Source organism: Odocoileus virginianus, chromosome 4 (assembly GCF_023699985.2).
Source record: "Odocoileus virginianus isolate 20LAN1187 ecotype Illinois chromosome 4, Ovbor_1.2, whole genome shotgun sequence".
Taxonomy (NCBI): Eukaryota; Metazoa; Chordata; class Mammalia; order Artiodactyla; family Cervidae; genus Odocoileus; species Odocoileus virginianus.
Window position 1 is genome coordinate 30,580,526 of NC_069677.1, and position 20,341 is coordinate 30,600,866.

Consider the following 20,341-nt stretch of genomic DNA (forward strand, 5'->3'; position numbering starts at 1 on the left):
GATGACATAACAAATCAGTGTTTCTGTAAGCCATGATGTATGTGGTAATTTGTTATGGCAGTGATAAAAACACTAATATATGGTTTCACTCCTGAAAAACTTAAGAGGATAAGGCCAGGCACCAATGTTTCTCAAAAGTTTTCTAGGTCACTATTAATCAAACGGTAATAGGTATGGGAATTCTAGTCATTTTGTGGAAGTTCAGGGCCCAGAGTAGTATTATTTCAGGAAACTCATCACTCTACATTAATTTCAAGATTGTAAATTGGAGAAAATTTTAGAGTAATATTTTGCATCCTCCCTGTGATACAAGAAAATATAACATCTACTAAAAAGAAGAGTAAATTATAAGGGAGCAAAGAAACATCAAATTAAAAGGTTATAGGGTGACTTTTGAGGGGAATAGTGACTAGAAAAGAGCATGAAGGGTATTGATGTTGATCTGAAGACTGGTGGTGTTCTGAATCTTGCACTTGGAGCTGGTTTCACAGGTGTGCATAAGGATGTAAAAATTCACCAGGATGTAGTTTTGATCCACATACTTTTCTGCATATATATTTCAGTTCAATAACATTTAAAAGGACAAAAATCACTGATGAATCAGTAGAAGAAAAAAAGGAAATAGGAAGAGATAAAAAGATGGGTCAGTATGAAAATTTCAGTAAAACGAAGTTTACAGGCAGCACAAATAAAGCCTGAAAATGAAACACTGCATGGTAAAGTTGGTATTCAGAAATCTAATAAGTCATGTGAAGTAGTTAATTTGTAGCATTCTTAGAATACCAAAAGCACATGAGTTTATAAAATATTTTAGAGGAAAGATGATATTAATAATAGAGAATAAAGATTCAACCAAAAATCCTAGTTTCTCCCAGAGAAGAAATCTGAACAATTGAGGCATAAGTGGAAAGAATAGTCCAGAATTTGACAATACATTTTTTTTTGCTGTTTTTCGAAAGCTACCTTAGCTTTAGTCCAAAGATAATTGAAAAGATAGGTCAAACAGAACATATTCAAGGATGAAAATTAAATACATTATTAAAATTTTAAATCAGGCAAGCATTTAAGAGAAAAAAACATATAGTCCCACAAGAATAGGAATGTTTGTCAACTATCCTGCAGCATGTTTCCAGGGACAAGAAAAGAACCTGGCATGTACAAGTTGCTCAATAAATAACTGTAGAATAAATAAACAGAAAAAAAGAAAAACACACTTTAAAAACTGCTTATCATAAAAAGGAAAGAAAACTGCAAATTTCTCCTCAGTAAAATAAATGTAGAAGAAAATAAAATTATATGTACTCACATTTGAGGAAGAAAAGAACTTTTTTTGGCAAGGAATTTCATATGCAATTAAGGTTCCCTTCATAGCAAAAGACAATAGAGACACTTTCAGCTATAGAAAGACTCAGGAGATAGATCCCTTATCAGCACTTCTTGAAAGAAAACCTTGAAAGTGTATCCCAGCTTACTGAAAAATGAGCAATGTACGAGTTCAAGATTATCGGCCTTTTTAAAAAAAAGACAGTGAGGGGCACTCAAACATGTCAAACATAGAGCTAAAACTAACTATAGTTTAATACAGGATGATAAAGTAAATATATTGGGGGCTCAGGTGTAAATAATCGTCCTGCCAAGGCAGGAGACACAGGTTTGATCCCTGGGTTGGGAAGATCCCCTGGAGAAGGAAATAGCAATCCACTCCAGTATTCTTGCCTGGGAGATCCCAGGGACAGAGGAGCATGGTGAGCTATAGTCCATGGGGTTGCAAAGAGTTGGACACAACTTAGCGACTAACAACAGAAGTAAATATACAGGGATTTCTTGAAATAAAAGGTAATATAAGAATAACATCCCATCCATCATCTGAGTTCTATTTATAGAAACATATATAAAAAGTGAGGCAAGGCAATCATGGTAGGGCATGAGAGAGAATAAGGCACTAAAATGAAATCAATTCTTAATTTTCATTATGGAATATTTTAAAATGTATCAGTTAATCCTGCAGTTTGATTATTGTTAAAAATATGAAAATTTGTAATACACAAAGGGGTTCCTTCTTTCAGAATTATAAAACAGAGCTTTCAGTTGAAGTTACAGAGGAAAGTAAAACAAATGAAACACAACCTGTATATAAAAAGAAAACAATAAAGAAGGATATAAGTATATAGCATTTGAAAAGGTGAGACAATTAAGACCAAAATATCAGATATAATAATAATTGTGAGTAGGCTGAGCCACCCCCATAAAAGAGAATTTTTCACAGTGGGTAAAAGCAAAATCAAACCATATGCCTTTTATAAAGCAATGCATAAGAATTAATGTGAGAAAAAAAGAGGAAATGATAAGATATTTTTCAATAAAACAGACATAAAATGGAGAAGGGATATTAATTTATGAAATATACTAATCAAGGCAAACATGAATATTTAAAGACATAAAATAGCAGAAAAATACTAGCAAGTTTTTTAATTTAGAAACTCAAGAACATGTTGACAAAAAACAATTGTACAAAACATTAAGTTAAAAATAAAGTAAAATAAGTTTCAGTTAACTTTGTACACTGAAAATTAAACTCTGACCTATGAAAAATTAAGGATTCCTTATGACCTGATTCCTAAAGCAAACCTCCCACTTGAGGCTGACGAATCATCTGACGGTGTTGTCACTACCACACCAGGCTTTGATATTCTATTACCTGTAACCTTCTTCAATGCATCTTAATTTGAAGGAAGGCTAATTTGCTCCTCTTTTTTAGTCACTGGATATTATTCCAATTCTGGTCCAGCATCTATAGCTAAGTTACTTTGCTTAGAAGAGGTTCACTTAGCCCAGCCTTTCTTCCCCTGTGACCTGTGCACTGAACTTCCAGCACGTCTCAAGCCTGAGTCTGCCTGTGTTGTGATAAAGATGCCAGAGGCTGCAGTTGTATATTTTTCCAAGGCAGATTTCGAGAGATGAGAAGAGCCAGCACAAAGGTAAGTCTAAAGAGTTCCCAGAAAGAGAGTATGATTGACAACAAAACACTAAAATTGCCAAAGATAAATTTACTTATAACAAAAAAATCTACTTTACATTGAATAAGCCATGACTCCTACCTTTAAGGAACTTGCAGAGAGGAAACAAAAAAGCTTAACCTTATCACTCAAAGTTTATAAAGTATTCTTAAGTGCATGATCTCATCTTTCACAATAATCTTGCCAGGGAGGTCAATAACTCTTGTTTCCATCTTATAGATGAGAAATCTGAGGCTCATAGTGGCTGAATGACTGACAGTGATGTGACAGCTAAGTGGCTGAGTCAAGAAGTTGAACCAGGTCTTCCCTATATATCTTTTTGTAAGAGGGGAAAAAATTTCCTCTACCACTTTGGGTTCTCCAGGTAAACGTCAAGTTAGACTGACAAAAAACAGATAAATAAGAGAAACAGTTTATTAACATGTGCATCTTGCAGACACATGGGAGCATTTAGTGATGAGTGACTCAAAGGGTTGTTAGAGCCTGGGCTTATATAGTACCTTAACAAAAGAAAAGATTTCAAGAAAAGTCAAAAGACAAAGGATCTTGAGGTGGCAAACTGTGGGAAGAAATATACTGGGAAAACAATGGTAGGTGAGAACTAGTTTTAGCAAAGCCTGTTAGGTAGATTACTCTGGTGCTGTCTCTGGGCTGTTAAGAGTCTGGCTTGTCTTCAGTGATTAACTTCTGTCCCTTCTGGTAGAGAGGGGAGTGGAGAAAGCTTTACAAATGCAGGCACTGCTTTTAGGCAAATAAAGGGAGGTCAAAGAGCTTTTCTTGTATCTGCTTCTTCTCAATTACTTTCAGCTCAGTATAATCCTTATGTCAACATAGTATGTCCTGGGATGACATACTCTGCTACCCTTCACTTTCACACTACCTCTGAAATGTACCTCAGGTATACTGGTTGCCTCTTTAGTTCCTCCTTAGCTTGCAAATCAACATTTGGAGGAAATCCAGTGGGTTTATTGCAGACTATTGCTATAGCAGTAATAGGTCACAGACTTTTAGTTTTGTGACAGCTCAAGTCAATGGTGGGCACAACACCATGAAATAATTTCTCCAATCTCTTAATAAAGAGTCTTGCCTTGAACATTGGGGACCACAAGGAATCCGTGAAGATTTGGCTCAGATTAGGATCAGTCTGCCAGCCTCTGGAGCAGCAGAACAAATGGTTCTACCCTGCCTCTGCTTTGGCTCGAAGGACTGATTCAGCCTGGTCTCTGTCTAGTAGCGAGACAGAAATACTAACTCATGTCCCATCGCTGGCTCAATTCCCTGTCCTGAGTGTGTCAGCAGGAGCGGGGTAATGTGAAGACTGATGTTCTGAACACATTTGGATTCCTAGTAATTCTTAATTTTTTCAAATTAGGAACATTATTAGAAATTTAAAATAATTATATGTATTGGTGATTGAGTCCCAGTGATTCAGGAGTTTTCAAGAATGTGGAAATGACAGATCTCTTGGAGATCTGAATCCCAATTAGGATCAGTGAATTCTCTTAAGCACTGACTCATTTGTAAGTATTACCCAAAGTAGAAACTGTTCAATTAGGAGTCTGAAGTTCTAGAAAGGAGAGAAAGACTTGAAAGAAATGAGCTTCAGCCAGGTTTTTTAACCTAACCAACAAATTCACTGTGTAAAGCACCTGGGAGAATAATTAACTGGCTTTAATCTTTCTTTTTGGGTTTCTGATACCTGAATACATCTTACATAGTTACTTTTTTTCTTTTTTCATTTTTAAGCTTTCTCCTTTTAGAGTTCTTCAAAATAATAAAGTTGTTCAATTTTTACTTAAAGGCCAGTGAACCTTTTGAAAGAGATAAACTTCATTAAATTCTTTGTTTTTACCCCTAAGTAAAACAAATTGCCTTATTAATAAACATTTTTGAGCACAGACACGTGGACATCCCACATATACAAAGCAAATATACATATATTTTCCAAAAAATATACAATCCAGGGAGAGAAGATGGACACGTGGGAACAATCCTGCTGCTCCATTAAGGCAGTTTCTATTGAAAAGGACAGAGCAATTCTTCCATGCTACCTGTGACAAGCATATGGAGTCAAAATAATTTTGTGAAGGTTCTCTTCCCTTTATTCTCCATTACTGCACTGAGATCCAGACAACAGGCTCTGTTTTGAGCCCCACACTTTAGGGAAACCTAAGGCTGCAACAGACATGCACCAACATACAATGCTACTCTTGTGACCAACTCTGCTCAGACCCCAGGGAAGCGCTCCTCTGCATCTCCTCTCCATGTCCTCAAAACAAAAAGCTTTTGAACCTGAACTCCATGAGTGAATTCTGTGCTGCAGACACAGGGGACAGACACTGCTTTGGAGTGGTGGAGTGCTGGAGGCACTCAGGTAAAAGGGAAGATAAATTCATCTTCCTCTCAGAGAGCTTGAATGCACCAGATAATGAAGAATCAGCTTCCAACTAGTAACAAATGTCCATTTTTCAGCCTCTCTAATTGCTCCAAATCATGTTTCTGAAATTACTGACAAGTCATCATGACATTTGCAACAGGTGCACACAGTGAGTGAAAAACATTTTACAATATTAGACAAGGTACGCTGTTCTAATTTTGCATATGCATATGGAGATACTGATTTTTTTATCTCGGAAAATAGAATTGCCAGTAGTTTCATTTTTATAAAAGTTTTTTATAAGATTAAACCCCTGTAAAGGGTTAAGATCTTTACGATTAAGATCACTGGGGGATCTTCCCAACTCAGGGATCAAACCCAGATCTCCCTCATTGCAGGTGGATTCTTTACCACCTGAGCCACAGGGAAGCCCTAAATTTTGCTATTAAATTCTAAAACTCAAATATTAAAATTATTTTGACTTAAAATTATAACATATATTAAATATGATTTATACTTTGAGTTTAGACATTTTAAATATTTTATGTAAAGAACTGTTTGAAAACGTAAAAATTCTTTGATGTTTTCATTTTCTTGCATTTGATTTAATTTACATTTTAAAGAAAATATATTCGCATTCTATACACTTCGAATGAAACTATGCTATTTTCTAGTCTTTCAGATCAATGTAAATTAATACACCAAATCATAGTTGAAATAGAAAATATACTGGGCTAATAAAATAAAAACTATTATAAAGAAAAATTTAAAACCGCAAAATAATAATTTGTTGAGCTTTAGAAAAGCTGAATACAGTGAAAATTAAGACTTCTTATAAATAAACCACTTTGAGCAGCGTCTTTATTTTTATCTAAAAATTATAGGTCAAAATGAACAAAAAGTTATTCTCATCAAATACAAAGTGTGAATAGATCAAATGATTTCTTCAATAAATAAATAATTCAATTGTTGATCAGAATAGTGGGAATAAAAAATAATTGCTCCTATCAAATGTCCAACTCAGAAGCAACAAACAGAATTCTGGCCTGCCCAATAAAACAAATTACATTTATAAAACTTTAAAAGTTGGTAAAAATACAGAACTGGGGAGCTTTGAGCTTCCCTGGTCACTTAGATGGTAAAGAATCTGCCTGCAATGCAGGAGACGCATGTTTGATCCATGTGCGGAAGATTCTTTGTAGAAGGAAATGGCAACCCATTCCAATATTCCTGACTGGAGAATCCCATGGACAGAGGAGGCTGGCAGGCTACAGTCCATGGGGAACTTAACTATATTTATTAGAAAATTACCCTAGAAAATTACCATCATGTCCTTTTGACAGTGGAATACTTTCTAGAAAAACACAATTTGCTTCAAATCATTCATTATTACTGTCCATTTGATGAGCATAGCTGAAAACTTCGCTTGACACCACAATTTTCTTCAAATGTGCAAAGAGATGATAAAATCTACCCTTCCTATTTTGAGGGCAAACATCAAAGTATTTTACTGTTACTCTTACATGTTTCACAACCAATCTTCCAAGATCAGTTTTGACTAAGGTAATATATATGACTGAAAGCATTTAGGTTCTTGATAATACACAGACACACAACACAAAATACAAAGCATCATTTGTACCCACAAAAGTAAAAGTGCTGTTATTAGAACAGAAACTATTTGAATAAAGACCAAACAGTAAATAGTTTTAAACAAAAATAAGCAAATGCTAATACAGAACACTGGAATGGTGTTTTGTGGAATATTTATTTTGTGGCCCTATTAGCAGAATATTACAAAAAATAGTGAAACAGTTCTAGATTTTAGAAGTTGCTTCAAACATTCATATACTAGAATGGCTAAATATGTAAAAAAAGGTTTTAAAATACTGTAATAAATGTCACTACCTATGATTGACTTTGCTGTTGTTTAGTCAATAAGTCGTGTAACTCTTTGTGACCCCCATGGACTAGAGCACTCCAGGCTCGTCTCTCCTTCACTATCTTCCAGAGTTGCTCAAATTCATGTCCACTGAGTTGGTGATGCTATCTAACCATTTCATCCTCTGCCACCCACTTCTCCATTTGCTTTCAATCTTTCCCAGCATAAGGGTCTTTTTCAATGAGTCTGCTCTTCGCATCAGGTAGCCAAAATATTGGAGTTTAAGCTTCAGCATCAGTCCTTCCAATGAATATTCAGGGTTGATTTCCTTTAGGACTGACTGGTTTGATCTCCCAATCCAAATGACTCTCAAGAGTCTTCTCCAGTACCACGATTTGAAAACATCAATTCTTCAGTGCTCAAGCTTCTTTATGGTACAACTCTCACATTCATACATGACTACTGGAAAAACCATAGCTTTGTCTATATGGACTTTTGTCTGCAAAGTGATGTCTCTGCTTTTTAATATGCTGCCTAGGTTTGTCATAACTTTTCATCCAAGGAGCAAATATTTTTAATGACATGGCTGTGGTCACCATCCACAGTGATATTAGATCCCAAGAAAAGAAAATCTGTCACTGCTTCTACTTTTTTTTTCGATTTGCATGAAGTAATGGGACCAGATGCAATAGTCTTAGTTTTTTATAATGCTGTTGAACTTCAAGCCAGCTTTTTCACTTTCTTCTTTCACCTTCATCAAGGGGCTCTTTTGTCCCTCTTTGCTTTCTGCCATTAGGGTAGTGTCATCTGTATATCTGGGGTTATTGATATTTCTCCTGGCAATCTTGATTCCAGCTTAAGCTTCACCCAGCCTGGCATTTCGCATGATGTACTCTGCATAGAAGTTAAATAAGCATAGTGACAGTATACAGCATAGACCTAGATTTCTGTGATGTTGAATGGTTTGCCTTGGAAACAAACTGAGATCACTCTTTCTCTTGAGATTTCACCCAAGGACTGCATTTCAGACTCTTTTGTTGACTGTGAGGGATACTCCACTTCTTCTAAGGGAGTCTTGTCCACATTAGTAGGTATAATGATCATTGGATTAAATTTACCCATTCCCATCCATTTTAGTTCACTGATTCCTAAGATGTTGATGTTCAATCTTGCTATCTCCTATTTGATCATATCCAGTTTACCTTGATTCATGGACCTAACATTCCAGGTTCCTATGCAATATTGTTCTTTACAGCATCAAACTTTACTTTCACCACCAGACACATCTACAACTGAGGGTTGTTTCTGCTTTAGCCCAGCCAGTTCATTCATTCTGGAGCTATTAGTAATGCCCTCTGATTTTCCCCAGTAGCATACTGGACATCTTCCAACCTGGGGAGCTCATCTTCCAGCCTCATATCTTTTTGCCTTTTCATACTGTTCATGAGGTTTTCCAGCCAAGAATACTGGAGTGGCTTGCCATTTCCACCAGCCATGGACCACATTTTGTCAGAACACTTGACCATGACCTGTCTGTCTTGGGTCACAGCATGGGTCATAGTTTTATTGAGATACACAAGCTCCTTTGCCACAACAAGGTTGTGATCCATGAAGGGGCAGGATTGACTCCTTAGCAAATATTCTTAATTTTATCATTGCATATAGATGGAATTGGTTCATTCTTTTTCTTTTCTAGCCTGGCTTTGTGAATTATAAAGTTAAGATATATACATTTAAGATTTGTCATTCAGCAAGAAAATAACAAGCCATTATCAGTAGTTTAATCTTAGAATTGCACTATTTATGGTAATTTTGAAATGTATTTTATGGAGTTAAAAATCAGCATATAGAATTTGATAGTATATTTATCACACCTAGGTAAAAACCTAAATATTTCAATCTTCTATTTTAAAAACTGTCTTATCAATTCACAAGAAATTTATAAAAATAACCTTTAAACATATGAATAAATGTTCACTTCACTCATGAGAAATGCAAATTAGAACTACATTGAGATGACATCTCTCACCTGTCACATTGGTAAAAAAAATAAAAAAAAATAGCATCCTTTTGCAGGGTTGTGGGGACATAGGCACTTTCACCTATTGCTAATGGAAAGAAAATTGGTACAATTCTTCTGGGATGTCATTTTACAACATCTAAAGTAATTAAATTCATGTTTACATTTTGACCCAGTGACCCAACTTCCAGGAATTTTTCCTGAAGATACACCTCCAATAATGTGAAAATATGTAATACAGAAGCTTGTTTTAACTGTGATTGAAAATATTGGAAACATCCTAAATGCCCACTCTTAAGTTTTTGAATAAGCTATGGTATAATACATCCGCACAATGGACATTTTTTTTTATTTAAAAGGAATGAGGAAGATATTTATGAACTAATGGAGAGTGATTTCAGGATATTGTTAAACACAGCACTATGTCAGGCAGATGTTTGTGGTTTAAAGCTTTTTAAAAGTGCATTTGTTATAAGTTGTTAGTAAATACTCATTTTTATAACTAATTTTGTCTTCATAATTATGTTTTATTTTTCTTAAACAAAAAGTCTCCTGATTTCTATAAACTTCTGGCTATACAAAACCAGCATTTTCTTCAGACTTGTGGCCTATGGGAGGTAAATAAAACATGTTATTGTCTTTTGATTTTCCTGACAGGTATTTTACCAAAAATTACTCCAAAGTATTCTTCTAAAGCAGCAGTTCTCAGACCTACCTAGGCACCCCAATCAGCTGTAGACTTTTAGGAGAAGAGAGATTAGTGAGCAACATACAACTCTATGTGCTGTCCAGAACCCTGTAGCTGATTCTGAGACACTCCGATTTGGGAAGCTCCACTGAGCACATGTTTGCAAAATAAATAATAAATTATTTTTGCTCTATAGTTCTTGTCTAGTAGTTTGTGATAATTATCAATAATTTTTAAATCAAAGCTTAACTAATTGGCCAAAGTGTCTCTCCTGAAATTGAGAGATTTTAAGAACAAAATTTTAAGCAAGATTTTAAGCAATCTCTGGAAGATGGTGAAGGACAGGAAAGTCTGGCCTGCTGAAGTCCATGAAGTCACAAAAACTCAGACTGAGTGACTGAACAACAATAACAAGAACAAAATAAACAGTAATGATGATGTTTCATGCAGCAGTTTAGTAAAATAATACCTGGACTGAAAGCCAGCCCTCAGGAACTGATTCCTGCTTCTGATATATCCCTGGTTTGTAAGTTGGTAAGGTTGTTAATGTTTGTATCTGGTTTCTCTTTTTTAAAATGTGTACAGTTTGGTCTTTTTTACATAGCACTGAGGATCAGGGAAGATAAATGATATAAAGTTTTCTTAAACACAAGTAGGTATTATAATTATGAACATAATTCTCATTATATTGAAAGCCTGTATCTATCATATTTTTAAAATTTTTAATTGTATATTTAGCTGTACCCTTTTATATATTAATACTGTCTGTCATATATCTATCTCTTTCCATTCATTCATCTATCCCACCATCTTCCTTGTGAATTAAAACAAAGGATGATATTTGGTTACTTAGGAAAACTATGTTTGCCTGTATTAATGCCAGTGTCAGCATCAGGCAGCTCACAGAGGATTTGAGATAGAGTCATATACTGAACATCTAAAGCAATACAGAAATAACACTCCTTGTAATGAAAAGGAGTTCCATACTTCTTTAAAAGGCAGATGAACGATTATGTTCCATATGATCTAATAAAAACATTTACATCTGTTAAACATATATCTTTCATAAATTCTGGCAGAACCAAATACAATTCACAAACAGTTATATTAGTATATAACTGCCTTATTTTCTGATGCATATTGTGTGCTATTATTTCAGAAAACATTCCAGGCAAAATCATATTTATCTTAGATAAATACATCCTGTATATTTTCAATACAGTGAGAGAAGTCACCACAATAATTTAAAAACCACATATGGTTGAGAAAAATGCCAAAGGGGAAATTAATTTTGATTTTGGTGGTGTGTTTCCTGAGCTGGAACCGAATCCTGAATTACTGGTGGTATTCACACCTCTTCATTACCGCTGTTAGCAATTCTTTATCTACTTCTGGAGTCTATAAAAGCTTAGTGTATCAGAGAGATGTCAAATTCATATATAACTCCTGATACTGCACTATGAAAATGATTCATTAATAAGCAGACCTCTCTGAACTGTGGAGTCCAAATCAATTCATAGAAGACATTTCTCAATCTTTTCTCTTTTCAGATTCTCTTATTTTGAATATATTCAAAGTAAAATCATAGCTATTGTAATTTTATAGCATGTTTCAAGATGAGAACATGGTGTTAATTTACTTTTCATATAATCATATTCTGTATTCTGATCTTCAGGAGGCTTTCATATTTTTTTTGATTGAGAGCAACTATAAGAAATGCAACTAAAAGCAAAAGCAACTAGTTTATGTCCTCACATAGTTCACATGCCACCCTCCTTTGCTACAAACATGTATAGATAGAGAAACAAATATTTGAAATAATACATTGACTTATTATTACAATTTTTACTTGTTCTATTTTCTCCTATTGTGTGTCTTTGTAAAACACTGGTCATTCAACTAAATTGACTTAATCTTCCACCTACCTGCAGCTAGAAAAAACTGCCTCATTGGTGCTTCTCAAAACTACTTGGAGTTCTGAGTTTGGCAACAGTACACTAAAACTGCAACAATCAGAGATTAGCATGGTGCCTGGGCAAGGATGACACACAAATTTGTAAAGAATTCCATATTTTTTAAAAAGTCATTTTGGGAAGTGTCCAATCATGGATGGATGGACAAGCAAAATGTTACACACACAAACAATGGAATATTATTCAGCCTTTAACAGGAAGAAAATGCTGGCTCATACAACAACATGAAGGAATGTGGGAAACATTATGCTAAAAAGAATAAGCCAGTCACAAAAGAACAAATACTGTATGATTCTACCTATACAAAATAACTAGAGTAACCAAATTCATAGTGGCCGGAAATAGAATAATGGCTTCCCAGGGGAAGGGAGAAGGGCAGATAAAGGTCTAGAGTTTCAGTTCTGCAGGATGAGAAGAGTTCTAGAGATGGATGGTAAAATGGTTGCATCAAAATGTGAGTGTGCTTAATACCACTAAATTTTACATTTAAAAATGGTTAAAATGGTAAAATTTTATGTGTATTTTACGTACAAAAAAGTCACTAGAAAAAACAAACTTTACTGATATACTTCAGATTTTTTGAGTCAGAGGTGGGACCCTGTATCTGGGAATTTTTAAGAGCTATCTGGGTAAATTTGGTGGAAATCACGGCTTTAGGATATAACTATGACTTTCCCTCCCAACACCTACATTCCTTTGCCATTTCTCTGAAAGAAACAAAAAGTATGTGGTGAGATCCTGCAGATCCTAACTCACTCTGGATCAGGATACTTTTTAAAAAGATTAAAATCTTTTCAGGTGGGAAACTAGTTTTAGAGTGTGCGATTACAGATACGATTTAGAGAATGTGATTACAGTTCCCTTTTCATTACAGAGGACTGGACTTCAAAAGTAGTAAGTCAAGAAATACCTGGAGTAACAGGCAAATTTGGCCATGGAGTACAGAATGAAGCAGGTCAAAGGCTAATAGAGTTTTGCCAGGAGAACACACTAGTCATAGCAAACACCCTCTTCCAATAACACAAGAGAAGACTGCACATGGACATCACCAGATGGTCAATACCGAAATCAGATTGATTATATTCTTTGTAGCCAAAGATGGAGAAGCTCTATACAGTCAGCAAAAGCATGAACGGGGGCTGACGGTGGCTCAGATAATGACCTCATTATTGCCTAATTCAGACTTAAATTGAAAAAGTAGGAAAAACCACTAGAGCATTCAGATATCAGTTAAATTCAGTTCAGTGGCTCAGTCGTGTCTGACTCTTTGCAACCCCATGGACTGCAGCACACCAGGCCTTCCTGTCCATCACCAACTCCCGGAGTTTACTCAAACTCATGTCCATAGAGTCGGTGATGCCACTCCAACCATCTCATCCTCTGTTGTCCCCTTCACCTCCTGCCTTCAATCTTTCCAGCATCAGAGTCTTTTCTAATGAGTCAGTTCTTTGCATCAGGTGGCCAAACTATTGGAGTTTCAGCTTCAACATCAGTCCTTCTAATGAATATTCAGGGCTGATTTCCTTTAGGATGGACTGGTTGGATCTCCTTGCAGTGCAAGAGACTATCAAGAGTCTTCTCCAACACCACAGTTCAAAAGCATTAATTCTTCAATACTCACATTTCCTTAGAGTCCAACTCTCACATCCATACATGATTACTGGAAAAACCATAGCCTTGACTAGATGGACCTTTGTTGGAAAAGTAATGTCTCTGCTTTTTAATATGCTGCCCAGGATCATCATACCTTTACTTCCAAGGAGTAAGCATCTTTTAATTTCACGGCTGCAGTCACCATCTGCAGTGATTTTGAAGCCCTCCAAAATAAAGTCTGTCATTGTTTCCATTGTTTCCCATCTATTTGCCATGAAGTGATGGGACCAGATGCCATAATCTTAGTTTTCTGAATGTTGAGCTTTAAGCCAACTTTTTCACTCTCCTCTCTCACTTTCATCAAGAGGCTCTTTAGTTCTTCTTTGCTTTCTGCCATAAGGGTGGTGTCATCTGCATATCTGAGGTTATTGACATTTCTCCTGGCAATCTCTCTTCCAGCTTGTGCTCCATCCAGCCTAACATTTCTCATGATGTACTCTGCATATAAGTTAAATAAGCAGGGTGACCATATACAGCCTTGATGCACTCCTTTCCCAATTTGGAACCAGTCTGTTGCTCCACGTCCAATTCTAACTCTTGCTTCCTGACCTGCATACAGATTTCTCAAGAGGCAGGTCAGGTGGTCTGGTATTCCCATCTCTTTAAGAATTTTCCACAGTGGGTTGTGATCCACACAGTCAAAGACTTTGGCATAGTCAATAAAGCAGAAGTAGATATTTTTCTGGAACTCTCTTGTTTTTTTGATAATCCAATAAATGTTGGCAATTTGATCTCTGGTTCCTGTGCCTTTTCTAAGTCCCGCTGGGACATCTGGAAGTTCAGGTTCATGTATTGTTGAAGCCTGGTTTGGAGAATTTTGAGCATTACTTTACTAGCATGTGAGATGAGTGCAATTGTGCAATAGTTAGAGCATTCTATGGCATTGCTTTTCTTTGGGATTGGAATGAAAACTGACCTTTTCCAGTCCTGTGGCCACTGCTGCATTTTCCATATTTGTTGGTATATTGGGTGCAGCACTTTCACAGCATCATCTTTAGGATTTGAAATAGCTCAATTGGAATTCCATCACCTCCACTAGCTTTGTTCCTAGTGATGCTTCCTAAGGCCATTCAGGTATGATCTAAATCAAATCCTTTATGATTATACAGTGGAAGTGAGAAATAGATTCAAGGGATTAGATCTGATAGAAATAGTGTCTGATGAACTATGGATGGAGGTTTCTGACATTGTACAGGAGACAGGGGTCAAAACCATCCCCAAGAAAAAGAAATGCAAAAAAGCAAAATGGCTGTATGAGAGGCCTCACAAATAGCTGAGAAAAGAAGAGAAATGAAAAGCAAAGAAAAAAAGGAAAGCTATACCTATCTGAATGCAGACTTTCAAAGAATAACAAGGAGACATAAGAAAGCCTTCTTCAGTGATCATTGCAAAGAAATTGAGGAATACAATAGAATGGGAATGACTAGAGATCTCTTCAAGAAAATTAGAGATACTAAGGGAACATTTCATGCAAAGATGGGCTCAATAAAGGACAGAAATGGTATGGACCTAACAGAAGCAGAAGATATTAAGAAGAATACACAGAAGAACTGTACAAAAATGATCTTCATGACCCAGAGAATCACAGTGGTATGATCACTTACGGAGAGCCAGACATTCTGGAATGTGAAGTCAAGTGGGCCTTGGGAAGCATCACTACAAACAAAGCTAGTGGAGATGATGGAATTCCAGTTGAGCTATTTCAAATCCTGAAAGATGATGCTGTGAAAGTGCTGCACTCAATATGCCAGCAAATTTGGAAAACCCATCAGTGGCTCCAGGACTGGAAAATGTCAGTTTTCATTCAAATCCCAAAGAAAGTCAATGCCATAGAATGCTCTAACTACCACACAGTTGCACTCATCTCACATACTACTAAAGTAATGCTCAAAATTCTCCAAGCCAGGCTTCAACAGTACATGAAACGTGAACTTCCAGATGTTCAAGTTGGATTTAGAAAAGGCAGAGGAACCAGAGATCACATTGCCAATATACGTTGGACTATTGAAAAAGCAAGGAAGTTCCAGAAAATCATTTATTTCTGCTTTATTGACTATTTCAAAGCCCTTGACTCTGTGGATCAAGACCAACTGTGGAAAATTCTTAAAGAGATGGGAATACCAGATCACCTGAACTGACTCTTGAGAAATCTGTATTCAGGTCAGGAAGCAAGAGTTAGAACTGGACATGGAACAACAGACTGGTTTCAAATTTGGAAAGGAATACATCAAGGCTGTATATTGTCACCCTGCTTATTTAACTTATATGCAGAGTACATCAAGAGAAACTCTAGGCTGGATGAAGCACAAGCTGGAAGAGAGATTGCCAGGAGAAATATCAATAACCTCAGATATGCAGATGACACCACCCTTATTGCAGAAAGCAAAGAACTAAAGAGCCTCTTGATGAAAGTGAGAGAGGACAGTGAAAAGTTGGCTTAAAGCTCAACATTCATATAACTAAGATCATGGCATCCAGTCCCATCACTTCATGGCAAATAGATGGGCAAACAGTGGAAACAATGACAGACTTTATTTTGGGGGGCTGCAAAATCACTGCAGATGGTGACTGAAGACATCAAATTAAAAGATACTTACTCCTTGGAAGAAAAGTTTTGACCAACCCAAACAGCATATTAAAAAACAGAGACGTTACTTTGCCTAAAAAGTCCATCTAGTCAAAGCTATGGTTTTTCCAGTAGTCATGTATGGATGTGAGAGTTGGTATAAAGAACACTGAGAGCCAAACAATTGATGCTTTTGAACTGTAGTGTTGGAGGAGACTCTTGGGATTTCCTTCAACTGCAAGAGATCAAACCAGTCAATTCTAAAGGAAATCAGTCCTGAATGTTCATTGGAAGGACTGATATTGCAGCTGAAGCTCCAATACTTTGGCCACCTGATGCAAAGAACTGACTCATTGGAAAAGACCCTGATGCTGGAATAGATCATAGGCAGGAGGAGAAAAGGATAACAGAGGATGAGATGGTTGGATGGCATCACCAACTGGATGAACATGAATCTGAGCAAGCTCCAGGATTTGGTGATATACAAGGAAGCCTGGTGTGCTGCAGTCCATGTCACAAAGAGTTGGACTCAACTGAGCAACTCAACTGAACTAAAAACACACAAAGTCGAGTGCTGGTTCTCTTCCATGCAGACATAGTAAGGGTCTCCTATTCAGCTACTGCTGTATTCCATGTGGGTTGCTGTAATACCTGAGATGACATGCCTTATAAAACAATAGTTAATTTTCACAGTTCTGTAGGCTACAAAGTCTGATATCGTGGTGCCAGCAGATTTTGTCTGGTGAGAGCCTGCTTCCCAGACTAAAGCTTTCTTTGCAAATCTCACATGGCTGTAGGTGTGAGGATCATTCTATGTTTTGCTTTGTTTTAATATGGGGTTTCCCTCATAGCTTGGTCGGTAAAGAATTTTCCTGCTATGTAGGAGACCCTGGAGAAGGAAATGGAAACCCACTCCAGTATTCGTGCCTGGAGGTTGCCATGGGCAGAGAAGCCTGGCAGGCTACAGTCCATGGGGTTGCAAGAGTCAGACATGACTTAGCAACTAAACCACTACCACCAATAAGGGTACTAATCCCATTCTGAAGGGCTTTACCCTCATGACCTAACAACCTTCCAAAGACCTCACCTCTAAATAGTACTAGGATTGGTCATTACCATTTGACATATGAATTTTGGGAAGACACAATTGGAACATAGCAGCTATCTTTTTTGTGTGTGTTTTATATACTAGCTTTACACATACATGAGTTCATATAACATGCCAGTGTTCTAATTAGGGTTTATATGTTTATTTTATTGATGAGGAAACAGAGGCTCAAAGAGATCAATACCTTGTCCAATGTCAGAAAGCCCATGCTTGGTGGAATCTATGTCTTTCTGCCTCCCCCCTTCCCCCCCTGCCAAAACTTTACTCTTTTTAACACTATCTTCCTTCTCTGCACAAATTTATTCCATTTTTCCACGGCACAGTGGATGAGACCTCATTATTGTCATTTTAAAAATAAGAAAAGAACCTCAGGGAGATGACTTTATGAAGGTCACACAGGAAGCCTTCTACATTTTGATTCGATTTTCACCCATAAAATAGAGCTATTTTACCTCTGAGAAATATATGGAAGAAACCAAATAAAATTGAATGTCATAAAAATAATGCAAGAGTAAAATCTTGATTAATAAGAAAGTGCCAGGCAGCTATAGTTAATTGAAGGTTAACTAGAGGCTTCTTTTTATTTTAACCTTTAATGTTGAAGATCCTTTCAAAATAGATTGAGCCAAATCCTGGTTTATGTTTAGTGTAATGAACCCAGTTAAATCTTTTTTTGAGTGTTTTTTTTTAACTTCTGTATATCCTTGTAGATGTAGATCATACAGAATATTGATTTGAATTTTTATTGAGGCCAGGAAAAAATGAAAAATGGCTCTTTTGACCAAGTCTTTAATACGATCTCATATGGTTTCTTTCTTTAAAATAAAGCACCAAAACAGTTCCAGGTCTAATTTGTTTCTTTGTATCTACTGTTTTTGTTGTTGTTGTTGTTGTTGTTTTGTTTTTGGGGGGGGCGAGGTGGGGGGAGAGTGTTTTTGTTTTGTTTTTGAGACTGATTCAAAGAAATTAGTCTGTGTAAGACAATTATACATTGAATGGTACTTTGAGTTCCTCTCCAAATGGAATTTTAGGCTGGAGAACTAGTGCCATTTTTTCTACTTATATATTCTCTTATATCGAGGAAAAGATGTATTTAAAATGTCTATTGATTGTTCAAGATAATAAAAATCTGTAAGCTTCCTCATTTATTAGGAAATATAGAAAGGTGCTGTTTTCCTAGAGACCAGAGAAGTCCCAGTTTGAACAGCTGACTTCAATCTCCCTTTGCCCAGACTGAGAGCCATCAACCTTCCCTCTACTCACCATGCATTGCTTTTACTATTTTCATTAACATACATTTATTGAATTAGAGGGATGAATAATATGACATGGGAAGGAGTGATGACATAATCAAAGAGATATACACTGGAAATGGCTACTACAATTGCTTTTCATGTCCTTATAGGCTGTTTGACACCAGACTTATAGATTAGCAAAACATACATAGAAATAGATTTCATTGTTCAGTTATTCTCAAATGGATACTAAAATATTTTAGAAACATTTACTCTGTCACAAGACTATAGTTTAAAAGTCTAACCAAACATTTTCCATTAAGAAATGCCCTCTACATTGGATTATAATAGAGCCCTCTGTCTAAGCACTAGATTAGTTTGTGACCCAATACTGATAAGGTAGTCTCCCCTTCCTTGCCTGCCAGATGGTTCTAGTGGTAAAGAACCTGCCTGTCAATGCAGGAGATGCCAGAGATGGGGGTGGGTCCCTTGATGGGGAAGATCCTCAGAAGGAGGGCATGGCAACCCACTTCAGTATTCTTGCTTGGAGAATCCCATGGACAGAGGAGTGGCTACAGTCCATGAGTCACAGAGTTGGACATGACTGAAGCAACTTAGCATGCACACACGTAGGCAGCTGAATTCTACTGATGTCATATTGTATTTGTCTTGACTGAATCTTTCATTCTAGATGAAGTCTTAACAGACTTCCCTGATGACTCAGATGGTACTGTATCTCACTGTAATGCAGGACTTGGGGTTTGACCCCTGGGTACCAAAATCCCCTGGAGAAGGGAATGGCAACTCACTCCAGCATTCTTGCCTGGAGAATTCCATGGATAGAGGAGTCTGGCGGTCTAGGCTCCTCTGTCCAAGGGCAGAGGATCCTTGGGGTCACAAAGAGTCAGACACGACAGAGCAACTAAGGCTCACACAGTCTTAACACTCTAAAGGAAAACCATAAAGCCAAGATGTGGTAGAGTTTATAGGATGGTTTGTATATGCTGGCTACTAATTGACCATGTTTATAGAAGAATTTTATTTTCAATTATTTAGAAAATTTGCTTTCTTTTCTTACAAAGATGCCACAAAACAGTATTTTACCTTCTTCTTAAAACGATTAGCAATTTCCTTCTACCCAAAGAGCCCTAAATAAATGTATATCCAGATTGTTTTAGGTCTGTTTATAACAAGATACATCTAAATAAAGCTTGAGTGTGCTTTCCTAAGGATATTCAGACACTGCATAGACTAAATAATCAATAATATCCCTTCACCTCTAAAAACACAGAACTCTTCCTATGAGCCTACATTCAGAACATTCTTAGAAAAGCAATTACTTCTCTGGAACATTTTGAAGACTAGAAATGACCTTGCCAAGAAGAGTTTGCTCACACATATATTCTTTGGTTGATGGTTCTGTTAGAGAAGCTGTTTTTTCTATAACAGAAGTAGACCTTAGGTGTGAATACAGAAATTGTGATGGTAACTTAGTCTCAGCATTTTGTATGGAAGGTGTTGTAATCAGGGAGTCCACTAAAGAGGCAGTGATAGAGTCTGGCTGTCAGAAAAGAAGCTGAAAGCTGTCCCAGCCAGTGTGAAAAGTAACCTAAACTTCTAATGCAAATAATCTTCTTAGAGAAGGAGCAGAATTGCTGTCATTTTTCCTCTCCATAGTCCTCTCAGCCTTGCTGTTGCAATCCAAAATCTCTACTTTCAGGCTGAGCTTAAGGTTTACCTGAGTCTCTCATTACAATATTTTAAAACTGGGGTGGGGGTGGGGGGATGTCAAATGACGTAGCAAAAAGATCTACAACCAGGC

At 36.6% G+C, this 20,341-nt stretch overlaps 1 long non-coding RNA gene and 1 other non-coding gene across 4 annotated transcripts in view; one reads left to right on the plus strand and one right to left on the minus strand.

Annotated features, from left to right (window-relative positions):
• Nucleotides 1–20,341, minus strand: part of LOC110136434 (uncharacterized) — a 129,945-nt gene that overhangs the window by 82,756 nt on the left and 26,848 nt on the right. The window lies entirely within an intron of this gene.
• On the plus strand, nucleotides 11,958–12,060 carry LOC139034907 (U6 spliceosomal RNA). Its single transcript, XR_011487481.1, has one exon. It is a non-coding gene; the product is annotated as a U6 spliceosomal RNA (small nuclear RNA).